Source organism: Grampus griseus (assembly GCF_964374135.1).
Source record: "Grampus griseus genome assembly, chromosome: 18".
Classification (NCBI taxonomy): domain Eukaryota; kingdom Metazoa; phylum Chordata; class Mammalia; order Artiodactyla; family Delphinidae; genus Grampus; species Grampus griseus.
Genome location: NC_139012.1, coordinates 52128206 through 52147655, shown reverse-complemented (window position 1 = coordinate 52147655; position 19450 = coordinate 52128206).

Below are 19450 nucleotides of genomic sequence, written 5' to 3'. Positions count from 1 at the left end.
ACTGGAAAGTTAATCTGTGAGTTAGGAAATTGAATGGGGTATTATTTTTGAAGTCAAGAGGGAGAACACTATTTCAATAGTAGTCAATAAATCTAAGAAGCTGGTTATTTAAAGACAGAGTAGAGTAGTGTGCCTTTATTCAATCATGCCATAGAGTAAAATGAACCTAAATTCTATTCTATGCTAGAGATTCTTCTGGCACCAGAGAAGCAGCAGTGACTAAAGTGATTAAACATTTCTGCATTTATTGAGACAATATTCTGGAGAAGGGAGACTGACAAGACACAAGACAAATATGAAGTATATAAAACATATGGCATGTATGAAAGTGTTAAGTTCCAAGAATAAAAATACAGAGGGGAAGGGGTTAAGAGGTCTTGAGAAAAGTTTATCAAATTTGAATACTTTTGACCTTTACATTTGGAAGTGTGAGAAATTTGTGATTTAAATGAGAACACATTTGGAGGAACACTCATGACCATGACGAAAGTCTGACTGCAAAAATTGAAGAGTAACAGAAAGATGAAAAAGTGGAGAAATAAGGGTAAGAAATTCTTCCAGAAGCTCTAATTGTGAATCAGAAATGATATAGGGCTACATGTGGAAGGGAAGGTGGGTTCAAAAGAGGGTTTATTAATTTATGTATTACATATATTTACTTACTTATTCAGTAGTGATATTGTGTTTGCATGCCGAGATGTATGCTCCAGCAGAGATTGTCAATTTAGGGAAAGATGCAGAGATATAATAGAAGATATAAAGGGATGAATAAAGGAACTGATTTTTAATAAGAAGAAAGACACTTGATCCATTTTAATAAAAGAGAATGGGAGCAAATGAGTGAGATTATATTATTTTATAATCTGATGGTGAAAAATTGAGGCAATATAATCATCTGAGGGTGGTAATGAGAAAGAGGATTTAAGTGGCTGCCAAATGATAATTCAGTTCAATAAATATTAGGATTTCCAGTTGAATCCAATGGAAGAACAGACAAAGATGTTGAGAATATTTTCAAATAAGTGATTACATTAATGAAGCTTGAGATATAAACTAAGCAAAAGAAACACCATGTACAAGAGAGGGTCAATGAATGAAATAACTTCATGAGGCAAACTATTTAATGCAGAGGTATTCAAGGGACACTGAGATGGGAGAGTAGGAGGTGTACATCAGAAGGCAAGATGTTTGAAAGGAAATTTAAATAAAGAACTCAAAAGAAAAGGAATGTTAGATTCTTTGGAAAGCGAGTATGCTGGATATTACTTTGAAATATATATATTTAATCAATTTTGTACTGAAGTTTCCATTTCTCCTAACCTGCTACACTTCAATCCCACAATTTAAGTAAGGAATCTTTTGACATCCAATTGGCTGGGTGAAAGGTGTCCAACTGGAAAATAAAAGTAGTCTTTAAGGTTTTCTGACTTTCATTATCAAAAGTTGAAGAGTAAGATATAATTTTTGTAGGGTAGGTAAGAAGGAGAAAGTATAAGGTTAAATTCTTGAGGAAAGATTAAGTACAAGGCTTTCTCCACTTGCTAAAAGAGATACCCTCAGGCTTGGTGGAAGAGGGTGAAATGTGTGTTTCCAGAAGGGGAACAGACCTAGTAAAGAAGAAAGATGCAAGATGATAAGTCAAGGCATATGGGAATAGAAGCAAACATACAAAAGTTTTCTATGGCTTTAGCATGCATGGAAGAAGCACCATCTGGAGAGCAACAAAGAAAACCTCACTGGCACATATGCACAGGTGTATGTATGCTCTCCCATATTCTTGACATAAAGTATTTTTCGTGGAGCAAGATACAGCATGGGAGGGTGGAGTTGGAAAATAGAAACTTAAAGAAGACATTTCTAATAGAAACTTAAAGAAGACATTTATATCCCACTTTTCATCAGTTCTGCAGAATGGTGACTCAGATGTCAAATTAGATTGACTCAAAAAAAAAAAAAAGAATTGTGTATGCTTTATTTTGAGGGTTAATGTTCAAAACTTCTTCATGAATATAGCTTCTCTCTCCTTCCCCCTTTGCCCCACTCTATTGGAAGTTGGATAATCTGCATAAAGTTTATTCTTCATCTCAGAGGTAATTTTTTTTACAGATGCAACAAAGCCCAAATGCATGTAGAACGTATGGAGGAGGCCATGGTAAATCAAGAGAAGATCCACTCCTTTCCTCTCTTCAGAAGGGTATTCAGAAAGAATTGTCACTGTACTGTTAATGGGAATGAATGTAACCATTAGAGTACACTGAAAATAAAAGTATTAAACAGTAGTTCTCTAGGGAAAGTGAAACTATAAGAGATATTATTTTTGCTCTCTCAAAATTTTGGTGAAGAATAAGAAAACAAAGTGTCCCCAAAAACCTAAACCAAGAATTATACAAAAGAATCTTTACTCATCAGAGCACAGCAGGATCATTATACACCATTTGAGGAAAGAATTCATTCCAGAGGGAGAAGGACAAACAGAAAAGCCTGACAATGGAGTACAAGATTGTGAGGAAGACTTTAATGTTAATGAACTGTTAGGTTTAACTTAGTGAAATCTTAAACAGGGCCTCACTACAGGAACCAATCATTTCTGATAATGTCCCCAGCTCTGGATGTTTCAATATTCAGACAGTAAGTAGTTAGGTCATCATCTGTCTGAGAGTTTGGAGCATATGAATTCTAAGGTCCTGTTAAACACTGAAAATCTAACAATCATAGAAAATGCTCACAAAATATAATTGTGAAATGGAGGGCAATTCGCTCAGTGTGAATGGACAGAGACACTTGTTTATGTATATATTTTATTATTATTCATCTTTCTTATTAAAAGCTCTTGGGATTTAGAATTATTGGCATTTCTAAATATGCAAAATAGATGTGGCTATGGAACGTCATACAATAAATACTATTTAATATAGCATGTGCCTATCAGATATATTAAATAACATTTCCTCCTGACAGTGTTTATGTTAAAAAAAAGGTATAAATGGAGTTGGTAAAGATTAAGTGAATGTATATTTTATTTTGTTATATTACCAGGAAATTCTATATCACCTCCTTTTATCAGGTGGTGAAAAGTTGTCTATATATTCTACATCATTTCTCCTCTTAACATGTATACATACACAAGGCCATGACTATCAGAAGGCAGGAATCATGGAGGTCATCTTGGATACTGCATACCACAAACACCAAAGTTTAGAAACTGTACAGTAATTATGTGAGCTAAATAGGAAAGAACATGGTATACTGAGGTCATGGAACAATAAGATAATATTAATAGGAATTATTAATATTACATTTGATTTCTGCCAGTCACTGTGTTACACACTTTAAGTCTATTATCTTACTTAATTCTCACAATAATCCTATTAATTCAGTGACTTTATTAACATAATCAGAGGGAAAAATACACCAACATAGTGTTGGAGATTGGATCATTCTTCCCCTTCCTTATTGTATGAATATATACCCTCGTGCTTTGACTTGGGGCTTTTTAATGCCTCCCAATGGAGAAGTGAAGTATATATCTACAACCATTGACTTTGAGCTGGACTGTGTGATTCTTTTACCCAGCAGTATGTGGGAAGGAGTTATAGTGTGCCAGTTCTGAGCAGAGGCTTTAAACAGCATCACCTGTATTTCCTTAATCCTCTTGAACTCCTGCACTCAGTATGAGTTCCAGAAAGAAATGTGTATAAAACAGACCTGCACGTAATGCAGGTGTGGAATCAGGCACAGTTGAACCTAGCTGAGAAGAGCCATAGACATAGCCCACCTGTAGAACTGGGATTTGTGGTTTTGAGCTGTTGAGATTTTGAGGTCATTTATTGAAGAAGAAAAAGTTGCTGAATACAGCAGTGGATCACTCAGCCAGTTACAGAACTAGTAAGTAGAAAAACTTGGACTTGACCCCTGGCTTTCTGACTCTAGAGCCCCCCATTAGAAAATACAATGTTTGTTTGTGCCTAGTTTCAGTAAAACTAAAATTTGGAGATCGTTTATTTAAACATGTTTCCATTTATTTTCCCAGCATTCAAATGTATATTGAGAACCTAAAATGTGTCATTGCATACAATTCTAAAAAAAAAAAAAATGAAGAAATTATTATTCCTGCCTTCAGAAAGTCAAGGAACACAGTGCTGAATTACATCTTTTTAGTGTACTAACTCATAAATCTATAATTACGTTAATAATCTGAAAGTACTACTCAGACTTCCTTGGAGTTAGTTAATCCCATGGAGAAGAGTGAAGTTTAATTAGAAACTGGTTTATTGCGTGATATTTTAAATTGACTTTAGAGTTAGCATGATAACAGACCAGGTCTAAATAATAATAAATAACATTTTACTTATTGCTTAATGGTGTCACGAATGGATTGAGCTTTGTAAATTTTATTTCATCTGGCACTCACACTCAATAGGTGAGGAATGTGAGGTTTAAAAGTTTTAGGCAATGTAAACCCAACTTATTCAGTGGTATAACCTGGACTATAACTTCAGTTAGTCCAACCCCAAAGCATTCATCAACAATGCCTTCAAAGCAGAGGCTCAAGGAGAAGCAACTCATTCTTAACCACATCAAGATGTCCCCAAAGGCCCAGTGAAATGTACTGATATCAGAAATCCTAGTAGTTCTCTATGATTCATCAAACACTAGAGAACCTGCCCTTTTCTATAATGTAGTTGGTACGGTTTTAAAATTGTAACTGAAAATATTAGCATTATATAAGGAAGAGAACAAAACGTGTTTCTGAAATAGAATCTGGGAATGTTTTGTGCATAAAACAAGGTCTATGTAAGTTTGAATATTTCACCTTAATGTTTTTTCTGGTCTAAAAGCTATGTCAACTGTAATAATTCTTTCAACCTTTCAGACAAAATATGTATAAGTATTAAAGTCTGAATCAAGCATTAAAATTGTAGAGGGTCATATTGCTTATATATAAGATCAATCCATGTTATATGTGGGGGAAATATGTATATGTCATATATATATATATATATATATATATATATATATATATATATATATGAAATGCAGAATGTTGATACCTTCATGAGACAAAATTCAAGAGTTCAATAGGAAATGTTTCAGTACCAGAAAATCTAGTATCAAATAAATATAGAGAACAATTTATAACAGACTCTAATCACCCTGAGATTTTCACTGGCTCCTCACACAAATGGCTGCATTTTATTTGAAGATTAGGATGTCATTAGTCATGCACTGGAAGAGTTTGTCTTTGGCGATCTAGGTTTAAAACAAAGAAATAAAATACATGTTTTTTAAAAAAAAATATCTCTCTTACTTTTTTTATTTCTTTAAGGAAAAAGTTACCCTTTAAATCCTTCCTCAGATTTTCTAACCTCTTCACAATTGACTAGGATCTGATTTGCTTTTTTTTTTGTTTTTGTTTTTTTTAGAGTATAGTTGCTTTACAATGTTGTGTTAGTTCCTGATGTACAACAAAGTGAATCAGCCACACGTATATATATACCCCGTCTTTCTTGGATTTCCTTCCCATTTAGGTCCCACAGAGCACTGAGTAGAGTTATCTGTGCTATACAGTATGTTCTCATTACTTATCTATTTTATACAATGTAGTATATATATGTCAATCCCAATCTCCCAATCCATTCCACCCCCACTTTCCCCCCTTGGCATCCATACGTTTGTTCTCTATGTCTATGTCTTTATTTCTGCTTTGCAAATAAGTTTATCTACACCATTTTTCTAGATTCCACATATATGCATTAATATACGATTTTTGTTTTTCTCTTTCTGACTTACTTCACTCTGTATAACAGTCTCTAGGTCCATCCATGTCTCTACAAATGACCCAATTTTGTTCCTTTTTATGGCTGAGTAATATTCCATTGTATATATGTACCACAACTTCTTTATCCATTTGTCTGTCGATGGACATTTAGGTTGCTTCCATGACCTGGCTATTATAAAAAGTGCTGTCATGAACATTGGGGTGCATGTGTTTTTTTGAATTATGGTTTTCTCTGGGTATATGCCCAGTAGTGGGATTGCTGGATCATATGGTAATTCTATTTTTAGGTTTTTAAGGAACCTCCATACTATTCTCCATAGTGGCTGTATCAATTTACATCCCCACCAACAGTGCAAGAGGTTTCCCTTTTCTCTGTATCCTCTCCAGTATTTATTGTTTGTAGATTTTTTGATGATGGCTATTCTGACCAGTATTAGGTGAAACCTCGTTGTAGTTTTGATATGTATTTTTCTAATAATTAATGATGTTGAGCATCTTTTCATGTGTTTGTTGGCCATCTGTATGTCTTCTTTGGAAAAATGTCTACTTAAGATCTTCTGCACATTTTTTGATTAGTTTGTTTGTTTTTTGTTATTGAGCTGCATGAACTGTTGGTATATTTTGGAGAATAATCCCTTCTCAGTTGTTTCATTTGCAAATATTTTCTCCCATTCTGAGGGTTGTCTTTTCATCTTGTTTATGATTAGTTAAATTTTAACTCATTTTAGTTAAGTTTTGGATGAGTGGCCTGGTAACAGCTGGAGCAAACTCATTTTTCTTTTTGAATCATTCCAAAATCAATAACTTATAAATAGTCTGAACTATGAAAGAGATTCTCTCATAGTCAAAGCAAAGTAGAAAATTGAGGCAGTTTTATGCTCACATTTCCCTGACCTTTCTTTAAAATCAAATTTATATATACTATTAATCTGAATCTAGGGTCTAATAAAACAAGTCCTAATTTCTGAAATAATTTACCTCTCTTTGCATGTGTGCATATACACATGTATATTTCAAATGTGTTTGTTCAGTGAGGTGTGGCATTACAGAAGATTCTTTACTATGCCCCTGATTGTTTGTGATTATTTGAGAAAAACAATTTTTGTTTTTACAAAGATGCTACTATTAATTATCTGAGATAGCTCTGTGAACTACTGTTCAATCTTTACATTTATATGGAAAATAAAGATATGACTTCCTTCTTGAATTTCAAATGAAATTTCTTGTTCTTCAATGGCTTCCTTCATCTGATTCTGTTTTTCCTGTGTCTGTTATGCTTTGCCCTTATATTTATCTTTGTTTAATATATTACTTCAAACAACTCTCTTGACAGGGATTTCCTTTCTGTTTTCTCTTCTTCCTAACTTTATATAGCTACAATTGTATATAGTACTAGAGTTTACTTTTCTTAATTTCTTCATTCTTTTGGATTATGTAGGTAGATTAATAGTGTCTAATCTTTCATGGATAATTAATTATTTTTATTTATTCTACATAAGAATATAGTGGATAATTATACAATTAAATAAACACATTTGTTTATCAGCAACTTTCATTAACATCTATTTTGTGCCAAGGACTCACCTAAAAATTGGGAGATGTATGTAAAGTGGTAAATAAGAACACAAAGCCTGCTCTCATGGAGTTCAGTCTGGGTGGGGAAAGCATACAAATAAACATAAATCCTGAAAGATAACATAATATTTTAAAGACAAACTTCTGGGTATATCTGCATAATATATTTCTTACAACCTGACTACATCTCCTTTCATCTCTTAATATGACAAAAATTTGTAACATCACTTTCTACAGGAAGATAAGAAAGACAATTTACTCCTTTAATATGATCATTCAAATTTTTTCGTTTGTTGATAATTTAGAAAGATGTCTTTAGTTTTACAACTTATAATAGAAGCTAAATAGCTTTTTTGAAGTCTTATATGATATGAAAGATAATAATCTATATCAGATGTTTGCAAACATTTTCCATAAAGCAGATAGCAAATATTTTAGACTTTGCATTCCATGTGGTCTCTGCTACAACTATTAAATTCTGTCCTTGTGGTAAAAACATGGCCACAGACAATACTTAAATTAATGAATGTGTCAGTGTTCCACTAAAATATTATTTATAAAAACAAGCAAGAGGCCAGATTTTTCCCTGGGTCCATATTTTGCTAAATGCTGATAGATATATTAATTAGTTATCTATGGTAATGTATTTTATAAAACATACACATTACTTGCATAGCTAACAAAATGACTAAGCTGTTTAACTAGATTAAAAAATAATAATAATTTTTCTACTAACCTTTCTGCTGAGTTTCCAAGTAGCTCCTGATTCTTTGTGCAGTGGTTTATAAGAAGGACCTAGAGTTAAACAGTCTGGATTCAAATCCCAACATTATAACTTTATGAAAAATATGACCTCAGGCTTCTGTGTATTTACTTTAAGCTGTGATTCTCTTTACCTAACCAGTGATGATAATAAAAATATGTACTACATAGTATTTTTTGAGAGATAATTCACATAAATAGTAGAAAGTGCTAAATTTCAGAGCTTGGAAAATAATAGGCACCTTATTAACATAAAGTTTTCTTTTTGTAGAGTTATTAACTTCTCTAACCTATTTTGGGAATAATGTCCATAATGTTTCATTCACAAAAGTGTAGAGAAATTGTAGGCTACGAGAAAAATCTTTCTGTGAAGTCAAAACTGAATGAATGCCAATTTTTTTTCTTTCTAATACCAGTGATTGAAAACTGAAGAAAGTTTGGGAAGAAAAGTTTTGAAGATATCAGTTTCCAAACATTTATTTTATATTCTAAAGAAGCAAAATATTGGTGCATTTTTGCATCAATATAAATTGGTGATTATTACAGCTTCTTTTCTATCTAATCTTTGTTAAAAATGTGTCTGCATAAAAAGAAAACAGCAAAGGTCACATTATTGAAATATCATTTCACAATAACAGTGATTGCATGGAATTAAAATCACTAGTGAACAGAAATTACAAATAGAGACTGGGAAATGAATGTGTAATTGAATAATCTCTCAATTTTCTCAGTAAACAGGTTGGATGATTTTATATTCATGGGATTCTGGGGAAGGTTTAGCTTATTTTTATTTTTTAAAAAATTATTTTACTTTACTAACAGTCATATCAGTGGAGTAGAAAACACAGTCATCAAAATATCTTTGACACTCATGTCATTTGATATACTGGAAAAGAGTTTCTGTCAAAGCAATAGGTGTGTAGACCATTGGTGCTTTTTCTTATGATGAACATAACACAAACCCCCAATGATGTGTTCTGTTAGTAAAGTGAACCTGCCAACAGCAGATCAATACCAGGGATGGATATCAGTGCTGAAGTCTTCACTAATGGCTGTTCTAGGTCCTAGGGCAGCTGAAGAAGAGCAAATTGTATCTTAATAAGAGTTACAGGTCAGTAATGACAGTGAAATACAGAGCATAATGTAGAGAGTTTCAAAGTCATTTTTATCATGGAATTCAATCACTAAAATTTTATAGGATTGATGGGTTCTTAGAGTCTAACAAATCTTGTTTAATGTCCAATTATGTCTCCACATAATGAGGTAAAAACTGATTATAATAATTTAATTGCTTTAACATTTGGTTTGGCAATAGGGTCTCTACAATGAAAAACTCAAAGGAACATCTTCACACTGGAGTTCATATAAATGTCATACACTATTAAACTGGGGATGAAATCTCCATAGACCTCAATATCTTCTCTCTATCAGTCGAATGATGTGCTTAGAGGTATGCTACACAGAAGCCATGTTTGGCTGCAAAATTAAGGAAACCTCAATTAATTGTTGCTTACACCTGATATGAATCCAATTTCATAAGAAACAAGTGTAGAGCTAGAGAGCACTTCTACAATCATCAGAGACAAACATTCCTTCGATATTGTTGTTTTGCCCTCCTTAACACATGGCATTGATTTTATGGTTCAAGGTGGCTGCTCAGGTTTCAGGCATCTTGAACATGTTACAGCAAGCAGGAAAAAAAATCTGGAGAAAAAGCTTATGCTTTTCTTTTTTAGCAAGATATTGCATACCACACTCCTATGTAAATTCCATTGGCAAAAACGTAGTCATAAAGTCAAGGAAACTGTGAAATGGTGTCATTATTCTGGGTGACCATCCAGAATGTGTCTATGTAAATATCAGAGGTTCTAACACTAAGAAAGAAAGAGAAAACAAACTTGGAGGAGCAATTTATCACTCTTTCCTACTGTTATCATAACTCATATATTGATGTTTAATGAAAGATCAACTAAAGTATTATGGAAAAATATATTATCATATATTGGGGACTGAGACACTCCCCAAATATCAGATTCAATGATCAAAATATTTTAATACAAAAATTTTAAAATATAAAAGCTTAGAAAATCAATAACTAAAATATATATTCTTCCTTTACTCTTATAATGTTCTTCATAGGTTTAAAAAATATTCTGATGTATTAATATTAGGTAAATTACAATAACATTAGATATTAGATTATTGAGAAGGTGGGGGAAATAGGGAGAGATAGTAAAAGGATATAAACATTCAGCTATAAGATGAATAAGGTTTGAGAGTCTAACGTATAACAAGATGACTATAGTTGATAACACTGTATTATATAATTGAAATTTGCTACAACAGTACAACTTAGATATTCTCACCAAAAAAAAAAAAAAAAAAAGGAAGAAGAAGAAATAAATATGTGAGGTGATGTATGTGTTAATTAACTCAATGGGGGAATCCATTCATAATGTATACATATATCAAATCATCATGTTGTATACTTTAAATATATTAGAACTTTGTCAATTACACTTCAATAAACCTGAAACAAAAGATAGTAGATTATTGAAAATATAAATTGACATATGAAGGAAACAAAAAACTGACAAAAGAAATTGTATAGGTTAAGTTAAATGTTTTAGGCTTCAAGATATAGTTCCCAAACTGGCTGCTTATTGGGATTATCTGAAACACTTTTCAAAGAGTAACATTTTAAAAAGAATAGAATTACACCTATCCCTTCTGCACCTGTGTCACTGGCAAAAGTTTAACCATATGAACACAACTATAAGAGAACCTAGGAAAGGTAATTTAGCTATGTGCCTAGGAAGAAAGGAAATAATGGATTTTGTCTGACTGTCAGCAGTCTCTACAGGCTTATCCCTTCAAGATCAATATCAAGAATACCTGTGACCTGTATGCTTTAAGTGCCTAGAATGTCTAGAATGAGTCATGTGTAATGGAATTGAAATTACTCTTAGATGAATTAACCTCTGAGGTCATGGTTGATCAGTTCACACTGAAGCATCCAGGCTGTTTCAGGGAAGGCTGGACATCTCCAATAAAATTGGGGAAATATTAGGAAGAATAAAAGGTGTCAGGTAGAGCAATAAGAGTGCCAACTACAGAATGCTTTAAAAACAGGCATGACAATAACTATATTTGTTATCTGTGCATATGTAAGATCTAAGAATGAGTGGATTCAATACTATAAAACATAAGTAACAAGTCCCAATATAATTGCCTTGACACTTCTTTGCAACAGATAGGAATCGTGCAATTCTGGAGTCTCTCTATGATAACAACAAGAGGAATCACTTAACTCCAATAACCAAAATATTTGTTGAGACCAATTGGATCCAAAATCTTACAGAAAACAAACTATATTTTGCTTCATTAGTTTATCCTTTTTAAAATTTTCTATTCTGTCTCCTCAACTACACTCACGTATTCTTACTCATTACACATTTTTATTTTCTTCATAGTAATAACTTCTATCTGAGGTAACCTCAATTTTTATTTACTTGTTTATCATTCATTTCTTTTACTAGAATATTAATCTCATGAGAGTAGAGATATTGCTTCCTTTGTATACTACTTCAACATTTGGAATATGCCTGGACCATAAGGAATACTCAGTGAATTAATAAATGAATAGGTAACTGAATGAAAGAATCAACAGTAAAATGCATATAAAATTAACTTAACAACAGATGTTTGTAGTGATTAATGGATAGCTAGGTAGATATTTAGATAGAAAAATATTCAGCATTAATTTTAGAGTGGAGAATGCTTGATAGAAGAACTAAAAGTTTTAACGCTAAAGATGGATGCAGGTGTAGTGGAACAATGTGTGTTAGGTTATGGTGAATCAATAGATAACCTCTATTCCTAAACTAATATATTTGGGAAAACTATATTATAGAAAATAGAATCCTACTTTATGTGCACTATTTCAGGTATTAGTAAATTGTAAGAAACTATTATGACCAACAGGATATTGTTTAAAAAGAAGCGACAAATAGTTTCTATCGATTGAGGCACATAGCAACTTAAAATTATCTCCCAAAGGAGGTGTGCTATCTTTATTATAAGGCTTAATGAGTAGTATGGGAATAAAAATGGGCTGCAAAGGTAGACTTTTCCTTAAATAATGTTTCCTCCATGCCTGCTTACATGGAACTTACTTTCTAATGGTGCAGTAAGACAGTTCACTTCTTGGCTTATCCATTCTGTGGCAAACCTCCAGGATTTAAATATATTCAAATTCACCTCAGCAGTTCCTCTCAGTCACATTCCAGGGTATTACTTTAACAGAATCTAAATCTCCACTCTTTAATGACAGCTCAAGCAATTAACATTTCCTAAAGGGAATCTAAATGCAAACAGCTTATGCAAAGCAATATCCCTGAAGGAGACTTTAAGCACCTAACCCCTAAGGAACAACTTATGCAAACAAGTATCAGTTGAAGTAGTTTGCCCTTAACAAATATTTATTCAAACTAATGTCCTCAAGCAAATTCTAAAGTCTAGTTACCACCCCCCCCACACACACACACTTTCACACATATATACACATAAATAGATATCCTAAATTTTCTTCAGATAGAATGAAGAAACAGCATGAAAAATAAGTTTAATCTCAGATATATTTTGAAATACTGGCTATTAAAAACATGCATAGCAAGGATTCCACCAAGTTCATTTTTATATGGTTAAATGAAGATTTTTAAACAAACACACACATGTACTTTTTCATGTTGGCACATGGCAACAAACATCACACAAGACATTTGTCATCACTCCTTTACAAGGTATATGTTTGGCTTGATCAATGAGTACTCTAGGCTTGCTTCAATTTATTGGAAATGTAGATAAAAGCATTAACTTATCAAAATTATTTTATAAGATGTAACATCCAAATATGACTTTGATAATGTGATGTTATTATGCAGGTAAAGGTAGAAATTGAAATCAGTGGTTGCTATTTATCCTTCAGTTATTTTTTAATAGAAATGCAGGAGCATTAAAGATATACATAAATTCAAAAGTAGGAATTAAGAAGAGATAGCACTTAAAAATTACAAAAACATGTTTCCAATTTGATATCTCAGTATAAAGTTGGAATAAATCCTGAGAGTTCCAACAATTGGTATACATTAAATCACAATATAATAAGCAAAAATTGAACCTTAGGAAAAATATTAACTTGAATTTGGTATTAAAAATGTGAAAAATTAAATAACAGCTGTATTATAATTGAATGCTACAGGTTTTTAATAAATGCCTATATAAAATATTAAATTTTCATAAGGTGATCCATCAATTTGAAGGATAATAGTACTAGATTTTTATCTGTTGAATGTCTATGTTGTTGAACTGATGTTCATGCTGAAACCATGCAACTCAGATTGCAACTTGAACCCATGATCTTTTAATTGAGATCACACACCTGGTCTTAGGACTTAATGAAGCTCAGGTTCTTGATGTCTCATCGCATAAAGAATTCAGTGAGAGAAAAATTGATAGATGAGAAGTGGCTTTATTTAGAGTGAAGCACACTCCACAGACAGAGTATGGACCATTTCAGAAGGCAAGAGACCTTGCGAGAACACACTCCATAGAGGGAATGTGGGCCACCTTAGAAGGTGAGAACACCAAAACATGGTATGGTATGGTTAATTTTTATGGGCTGGGTAACTTCATAGGCTAATGAGAGGGAGGGGTATTCCAGCTATTTTGGGGAAGGAGTGGGGATTTCCAGGAATTGGGCCACCGTCCACTCTTTGGCCTTTATGGTCAGCCTTGGAGCTGTCATGGTACCTGTGGGTGTGTCATTTAGCTCATTGATGTATTACAATGAGCATATACTGAGGCTCAAGGTCTAGTGGAAGTCAACTCATCTGCCATCTTGGACCTATTTGTTTCTAATCAGTTTATGTCGTGTCCTTGGACTATGTTGTCCTTTTAAACGCTGTGTCCTGCTCCCTTTCCACCTGTTTCACTTACGCTGGTATGTAATTCAAATTTTCCACTAAAAATATTTCTGTACTAGACTATTTTCATAATTTTATATAGTGTCCAGTTCAATTCATTTATGTTCTTTGTAGATTTCTATCATTTATTCTAACCCTTCTCAATGGGCTTTTAATAGCATCTCCTACTAAAGTCATTTATTAAATAAGAAAAAACTGATATTGTTATTTATTAAAAATATATATATTTCCTTCCTTCTTGTTTCTCCCTCCCTAAAATGTATGGGCTCTTCATCAATCAGAGGAATGCATCAACTCTTTACTTGGCTATAAATTATAGATAAGACTTTCAAGTGTTTCTTACCACCCTTTCAAGAAGTTTCATTATTCCTTCAAAAGGTTTCACAAAACACCTAGAAAACCATGCATTCTCACTTCCATTTCTTAAAGTATAGATGTTGTGTAATGTCTTTGCTGATTGATTAAAAAAAAAAAGCAACAGAAAATTCAGCCCCTTCCAATTATTTTTGTAAAGAACTTTTAAAAGAAGAATGAAATAAGGTAAAGTATGTGAATTTTTTACCAGTATTTCACATGTGCGAAAGATCTATAATTCACAAATGCCACAATTTTAAGTGAGCTATATGCAGGTACATTCTATGATTGAAATAGCACAGAAAGCTCTAAGAATTGTGAAAGGATTTATTTTTGTCTTCTACACTATAATTATGGTTCAGTGTATTTCCAACTATATTTTCCTGGAATTATTTGTTTATTGATTGGACAGAGTGTTTTGTTGGCAGGATGAACTGTATGAGAAAAGAGATTTCATATACTACAGTAGGATTTGGCACAATATTTTTCTCTTTTGTAATACTAACAGAACAGAACTTGACTCCTAGTGGAATTAAAATAGTAAGAATACAATTCTAGTCATTAAAACCAGTGACAGAGAAACTGTCTCATTACATTAGTTTATTTTTTTGTTTGTTTGTTTTGGTTTGGCTTGGTTTTACATCTTTATTGGAGTATAATTGCTTTACAATGGTGTGTTACTTTCTGCTTTATAACAAAGTAAATCAATTATACATATACATATGTTCCCATATCACTTCCCTCTTTGGTCTCCCTCCCTCCCACCCTCCCTATCCCACCCCTCTAGGTGGTCACAAAGTACCGAGCTGATCTCCCTGTGCTATGCGGCTACTTCCCAATAGCTATCTATTTTACATTTGGTAATGTAAGTATGTCCATGCCACTCTCTCACTTTGTCACAGATTACCCTTCCCCCTCCCCACATCCTCAAGTCCATTCTCTAGTAGGTCTCTGTCTTTATTCTTGTCTTACCCCTAAGTTCTTCATGACATTTATTTTTTCTTAAATTCCATATATATGTGTTAGCATATGGTATTTGTCTTTCTCTTTCTGACTTACTTCACTCCGTATGACAGATGATAGGTCCATCCACCTCATTACAAATAGCTCAATTTTGTTTCTTTTTGTGGCTGAGTAATATTCCATTGTATATATGTGCCACATTTTCTTTATCCATTCATCCAATGTTGGACACTTAGTTTGTTTCCATCTCCGAGCTATTGTAAATAGAGCTGCAATGAACATTTTGATACATGACTCTCTTTGAATTATGGTTTTCTCAGGGTATATGCCCAGTAGTGGGATTGCTGGGTCATATCGTAGTTCTATTTGTAGTTTTTAAGGAACCTCCATACCGTTCTCCATAGTGGCTGTACCAATTCACATTCCCACCAGCAGTGCAAGAGTGTTCCCCCTTCTCCACACCCTCTCCAGCATTTATTGTCTCTAGATTTTTTGATGATGGCCATTCTGACTGGTGTGAGATGATATCTCATTGTAGTTTTGAGTTGCATTTCTCTAATGATTAATTATGTTGCGCACCCTTTAATGTGTTTGTTGGCAGTCTGTATATCTTCTATGGAGAAATGTCTATTTAGGTCTTCTGCCCATTTTTGGATTGGGTTGTTTGTTTATTTGTTATTGAGCTGCATGAGCTGCTTATAAATTTTGGAGATTGATCCTTTGTCAGTTGCTTCATTTGCAAAAAATGTCTCTCATTCTGAGGGTCGTCTTTTGGTCGTGTTTATGGGTTCCTTTGCTGTGCAAAAGCTTTGAAGTTTCATTAGGCCCCATTTGTTTATTTTGGTTTTTATTTCCATTTCTCTAGGAGGTGGGTCAAGAAGGTTCTTGCTGTGATTTATGTCATAGAGTGTTCTGCCTATCTTTTCTTCTAAGAGTTTGGTAGTTTTGGGCCTTACACTTAGGTCTTTAATCCATTTTGACCTTTTTTTTGTGTATGGTATTAGGAAGTGATCTAATCTCACACTTTTACATGTACCTGTACAGTTTTCCCAGCACCACTTACTGAAGAGGCTGCCCTTTCTCCACTGTACATTCCTGCCTCCTTTATCAAAGATAAGGTGACCATATGTGCGTGGGTTTATCTTTGGGCTTTCTATCCTGTTCCATTGATCTATCTTTCTGTTTTTGTGCCAATACCATACTCTCTTGATTACTGTAGCTTTGTAGTATAGTCTGAAGTCAGAGAGCCTGATTCCTCCAGCTCCATTTTTCGTTCTCAAGATTGCTTTGGCTATTCGGGGTCTTTTGTGTTTCCATACAAATTGGGAAATTTTTTGTTCTAGTTCTATCAAAAATGCCAGTGGCAGTTTGATAGGGATTGCTTTGAATCTGTAGATTGCTTTGGGTAGTGTAGTCATTTTCACAATGTTCATTCTTCCAATCCAAGAACATGGTATATCTCTCCATCTGTTTGTATCATCTTTAATTTCTTACATCAGTGTCTCATAATTTTCTGCATACCGGTCTTTTGTCTCCTATGTAGGTTTATTCGTAGATATTTTATTCTTTTTTTGCAATGGTAAATGGGAGTGCTTTCTTGATTTCACTTTCAGATTTTTCATCCTTAGTGTATAGGAATGCCAGAGATTTCTGTGCATTAATTTTGTATCCTGCCACTTTACCAAATTCATTGATTAGCTCTAGTAGTTTTCTGGTAGCATCTTTAGGATTCTCTATGTATAGTATCATGTCATCTGCAAACAGTGACAGCTTTACTTCTTCTTTTCCGATTTGGATTCCTTTTATTTATTTTTCTTCTCTGATTGCTGTGGCTAAAACTTCCAAAACAATGTTGAATAAGAGTGGTGAGAGTGGGCAAACTTGTCTTTTTCCTGATCTTAGTGGAAATGCTTTCAGTTTTTCACCATTGAGGACAACGTTGGCTGTAGGTTTGTTATATATGGCCTTTATTACGTTGAGGAAAGTTCCTTCTATGCCTAATTCCTGCAGGGTTTTTATCATAAATGGGTGTTGAATTTTGTCAAAAGCTTTCTCTGTATCTATTGAGATGATCATATGTTTTTTCTCTTTCAATTTGTTAATATGGTGTATCACGTTGATTGATTTGTGTATCTTGAAGAATCCTTGCATATCTGGAATAAACCCCACTTCATCATGGTGTATGATCCGTTTAATGTGCTGTTGGATTCTGTTTGCTAGTATTTTGTTGAAGATTTTTGCATCTATGTTCATCAGTGATATTGGCCTGTTGTTTTCTTTCTTTGTGACATCCTTGTCTGGTTTTGGCATCAGGGTGATGGTGGCCTCGTAGAATGAGTTTGGGAATGAGTCTGCTATATTTTGGAAGAGTTTGATAAGGATAGATGTTAGCTCTTCTCTAAATGTTTGTTAGAATTCGCCTGTGAAGCCTTCTGGTCCTGGGCTTTTGTTTGTTGGAAGATTTTTTTCTTTTTTTGCGGTACGCGGGCCTCTCACTGTTGTGGCCTCTTCCATTGCGGAGCACAGGCTCCAGACGCGCAGGCTCAGCCACCATGACTCACGGGCCCAGTCGCTCCGTGGTATGTGGGATCTCCCCGGACCGGGGCACAAACCCATGTCCCTTGCATCGACAGGTGGATTCTCAACCACTGCGCCACCAGGGAAGCCCTGTTGGAAGATTTTTAATCACAGTTTCAATTTCAGTGCTTGTGATTGGTCTGTTCATATTTTCTATTTCTTCCTGATTCAGTCTTGGCAGGTTGTTCATTTCTAAGAATGTGTCCATTTCTTCCAGATTGTCCATTTTATTGGCATAGAGTTGCTTGTAGTAATCTCTCATGATCTTTTGTATTTATGCAGTGTCAGTTGTTACTTTTCCTTTTTCATTTCTAATTCTATTGACTTGAGTCTTCTCCCTTTTTTTTTTTTTTTGATGAGTCTGGTTAATGGTTTATCAATTTTGTTTATCTTATCATAACTTTTAGTTTTATTGATCTTTGCTGTCGTTTCCTTCATTTCTATTTCATTTATTTCTGATCTGATTTTTATGATTTCTTTCCTTCTGCTAACTATGGGTTTTTTTTTTTATTCTTCTTTCTCTAATTGCTTTAGGTGCAAGGTTAGGTTGTTTATTTGAGATGTTTCCTATTTCTTAAGGTAGGATTGTATTGCTATAAACTTCCCTTTTAAAACTGTTTTTGCGGCATCCCTTAGGTTTTGGGTCATTGTGTCTCCATTGTCATTTCATTCTAGGTATTGTTTGATTTCCTCTTTGATTTCTTCAGTGATCCCTTCACTATTAGATAGTGTATTGTTTAGCCTCCATGTGTTTGTATTTTTTACAGATCTTTTCTTGTAATTGATATCCAGTCTCATAGTGTTGTTGTTGGAAAAGATACTCGATACAATTTCAATTTTCTTAAATTTACCAAGGCTTGATTTGTGACTCAAGATATGATCTATCCTGGAGAATGTTCCATGAGCACTTGAGAAAAATGTGTATTCTGTTGTTTTTGGATGGAATGTCCTATCAATATCAATTAAGTCCATCTTGTTTAATGTACCATTTAAGCTTGTGTTTCCTTATTTATTTTCATTTTGGATGATCTGCCCATTGGTGATAGTGGGGTGTCAAAGTTCCCTACTATGAATGTGTTATTGTTGATTTCTCCTTTTATGGCTGTTAGTATTTGCCTTATGTATTGATGTGCTCCTCTGTTGGGTGGATAAATATTTACAATTGTTGTATCTTCTTCTTGGATCGATCCCTTGATCCTTATGTAGTGTCCTTCTTTGTCTCTTCTAATAGTCTTTATTTTAAAGTTTATTTTGTCTGATATGAGAATTGCTACTCCAGCTTTCTTTTGGTTTCCATTTGCATAGAATATCTTTTTCTTTTTCCATCCCCTTACTTTCAGTCTGTATGTGTCTCTATGTCTGAAGTGGGTCTCTTATAGACAGTATATATATGGGTCTTGTTTTTGTATCCATTCAGCCAATCTGTGTCTTTTGGTGGGAGCATTTAATCCATTTA